Below are 3,671 nucleotides of genomic sequence, written 5' to 3'. Positions count from 1 at the left end.
TTGATTTACATATTTGTATTCACATTATTCATAGCACATTAGCACAGCAGCAGTATGTGTATAATTTAGAAGTACACATTACACATGTATTGGAATGTTTAATCAACATTTCTTTTGCTGATGAATAGGCCTAAATGATAAGTCACTCTATGGGATCTGGAAGAAGAGAAGAATCAAGGATCTGAAGCAGGCTTTGTTTGTTGGTTTGTTTGTCTGTCTATTTGTTTAAAAATCGGTAAGTCTCCTGTGACTTTGGTTTTTATGAATCAATCTTCCAAAGCCAGGGTGCCCCTGGAAGAACTGATACAAACTGAGTTTCTGAACATTTGATAACGAGGACCAGGCTCAGGAACCACAGGGCACTCACTGAAGTGTAAACATCCTGTGAGGTTCTGCCTGAGCAACCAGTCTGTCCATCAATCAGGCTGTCAACCTTGCTCTCTGCTTCTCTAATTCCACCTACATGCGTATAATTTATAAAAACCTGAATTACTATAGATTGAGAATTCTCCAAATCCAGAGGGACCTGAGAATGGAAATCAGGAGATCTAAGAACTTGGATGGGAAAAAGAAACTTCTATTTTTCCCTAACTGCTAACTAAAATTTAGCATTTCTTTTCATTAGGAAAATAGGCAGCAAACCACAGCAGTATTAGTACCTATGACTGTCATCACTAGGAATCAGACATCCACGGGTTATAAATACCTCAAACTATTGTTTCTGTGCTCCACTACTTGGAAATTATAGTAATTATTAAACCCACTCCTAGATCTTGTAACTTAATAAAGAAACACATCTGTTATATTGCAGATTTAAATGTTTAATATTTTGATAACTGCATTTCAATAAAATTGGTTTCCTTGGCAATCCTTCGGATTTTACCTCGTGCATTTCTCCAGACTACCAATGGGGGAGAGGGCACATTGCAAGTGAAGTGTCTCTGCTGTGGATCGTAAATAGAAAGCCTTACAGATAGGTAGAGGTAAATAGGCTTTGCTGCATCCTCACCTCATGCTCTAATCTTACCAGTAGCTGGAGTAGGTGGCAGCTGATGGCATGTAAGTTGAGAGGACAATGGCCCCATGGCCTAAGAACTTTGTTCCCACATGTCCAAGAGTATAGAATTTCCATAATATACAGAAAGTTATTCTAGGTTTAGGCAAAAAATGCCTTAAGTAGGAACATCATGCAGCTGTCTCTAGCTTCTAATAGCTCAGTGACAGGAGTGGAAAGGGACTCAGAGCATCCATTCTGAGCAACATCTTGTAAATCCAGGCACTGAGGTCCAGGGGGAGGTTATTTACTGGGGTTCACATCAGTTAAAGATACTGATGCGTTCCAAGATGGTTGTAGTTTTATTCTGAATAGGGAAAAGTGTCCTGAGAGTCGGAAGAGAGAGGGAACAGGCTGGGGTTAAGGAGGGGAATATAGGGGGATGGAAAGGAGTGCTGGGAGAACTTAGCCAGATTTCAGGGTACCACTCCCTCTAATCCATATTCCAGTGCCTGCCATCAACTCTCCTGTGAATCTTCAGGAATCTTAACTCCCTAGGACCAACACAGGATTCTCGTAAATTAGTCACATTACTTCTCATAAGCACTTTTAGGTATATGGAATAGATTAAATATACAAATTTCACAGAATTTAATGTGTATTCTCAAGTTTTGCTTTTGTTGAAAGGAATCTAACATTCCTTATTAGAATGCCCCACAGCATCCTTAGAGCTGTGGGGCATCTAAGGATGCCCCACAGCATCCTTAAAGCTGCTTGATGACTCCTGGATGACAGTTTCATATATCTGAAGGGTTGTTATATAAGAAAGCAGCCTAGAAGGCAACACTGGAGTGAGATGAGTTGTTACTAGGCAGCATAATTCCAAGTCAAGTTTCTTTCTTGACAGAACAGATTATCCTGGGACTAGACAGATTTAAAGTGCCTTCTAATTCTGGCACTCTATACCTTTCCCTTCAGATAATTAAGCCCAACTAATCCTGGGCTTGGAGTCTAAAACGAGGATCTGATCTCCGTGCCACATCTAGATGATTCCCGTAGACTGTGTGGTGTAATGAAGAGTGCTCCAGCTTTGAAAACGGGCAAACTTGGGCTCTCACCTTTGCACCCCACAGAGACTATATAGCTCCCTTCACTGAAAATAGGGACAAGCTGCTGGAGAGCAAGTAAAAGACTTGGGTTGCTGCAGACGCGCATGTCCATTGGAATGAGCTTCAGGGTAGAAAATCTTTCGAATTCTGAGATTCCTGCTACACCCAGCCCCACCCCACGCGAATGCTTGTTAGTTCCGCTCGGACAGCAGGAGGCAGCAGACCCCGGCCCCCCACTCGGGGCCTGGGCGGAAAGCGGGCCGATGGGGCCGCCGCCTGGCACGTTACATCAGCACCAGCATTCCAGGTGTTCTGGCGGGTTGGCCGCCTCCCCTGCGCGGGGCGGGCCCGCCTAAGGCGACACTGAACCCGGGGAGGATGGAGCTAGCGCATGCGCGCAGTAGGGCGGGCGCTGTCCGGAACCAGCGGCCCCTGCCGACTGCTTGGAAAGTGGGGCGCAGAGTCGGAAGTCGCTGGCGGCGCAGATCGCCTGCAGCCGGGAGGTTCGGAGTTTACCCCCCAGCTGACTCCCGGCTTTCTTGTTTACGACCGCAAGGAGGGTTCGGGGGTACAGGTGAGTTGTACACCTCGCAATCGAGAACTTCCTGCCCTGAATTTTCTTGCGGAGGCGCAGAAATAAGCAATAGTACGGAGGACGTTGGTAGGTTTTTGCAGGAGATGGAGTCGGGTCTCCCAGGGATAGCTTCCCTGGTCCTCCTGGGAATTCCCCAAATTTCTTCCTTCTCTCGAGTCTTCACCTGCCCTTCCTCCTACCTGCCTGTAGCTAGGGAGAGGTCGGGCTCTTGGATCACTGTAACAATGCTTGGCAGGGTTTTAACCTTTTTAGCACCTCCCAGACTTCACTCGAAAATGTGTTTTGAGCCTCAAGGAGTTTCAGAGGTAGGTCATTGTTGATGCCCAACCTGTGAAAATGCTTTTTATATAGTAGCGTACGGAAAATCTCTTAATGGGTTCCCCAAATTTTGGAGGGTCAGGGTCAAAGCAGGGCCCTGTCACCTGGTTTTGTACACGGTACAGTAAATCATTTTGCTGCATTGCTTCTAAGACGCTTTCTAGCCCAAGTGCTGAGCATCTCGGTTGCGATAGGAGCACGTGATGCGTCTCACGTCACCCTCCACCCCCATCCCTTTCCTGTTCACACAGCCTCTGGCTTTTCGTGTGTGCCCTGATGGGTAGGTCACGTGGTCCTGCCGTGGAAAAGGAGTAAGAGGGCTGGTTGCTTTTTGTCTGAATTTTCTCTGAGTACAGAAACTTCTTGCAAGGTTTGAGAATACATTGATGTTGCTTCCTTAGAACGACACGGTTCACCGAGCAGTTTAAGGGATTAGCTGTGTCCTGGCGTTACAGCTATACCAGAGTGTCAATTACAAAGTGTCTTCAGACAGAAATTGTTCCTTAGGTTCACCCACTCATTCATTCAGCAAATATTTACGAAGCACCAGCCTTATGCGTGCCAGTGAGCTTGGTGCTTTGAGGACAAAGATGAATTCAACCTGAGCTTTGCCTTCAAGGAGCTTAACTGGCTGAGAGATAAGCCCAACATAACT

At 46.0% G+C, this 3,671-nt stretch overlaps 1 protein-coding gene across 5 annotated transcripts in view; it reads left to right on the top strand.

Moving 5' to 3' along the window:
• The first annotated feature begins 2,498 nt into the window (after positions 1-2,498).
• TMEM14A (transmembrane protein 14A) overlaps positions 2,499-3,671 on the top strand; it is a 34,355-nt gene continuing 33,182 nt past the window's right edge. For 4 of the 5 annotated variants that reach the window (XR_013992632.1, XM_081038931.1, XM_081038929.1 and 1 more), the window contains exon 1: positions 2,499-2,677. The gene's annotated coding sequence lies outside the window, so the exon portion shown is untranslated. The remainder of the gene's footprint in view (positions 2,678-3,671) is intronic. The other variant, XM_081038930.1, reaches the window with a different exon arrangement.

The sequence above is a fragment of the Rhinolophus hipposideros genome (genome assembly GCF_964194185.1).
Source record: "Rhinolophus hipposideros genome assembly, chromosome: 3".
Classification (NCBI taxonomy): Eukaryota; Metazoa; Chordata; class Mammalia; order Chiroptera; family Rhinolophidae; genus Rhinolophus; species Rhinolophus hipposideros.
The sequence above is the reverse complement of the archived record's forward strand: the minus strand, read 5'-3'. Positions and strand labels throughout refer to the sequence as shown.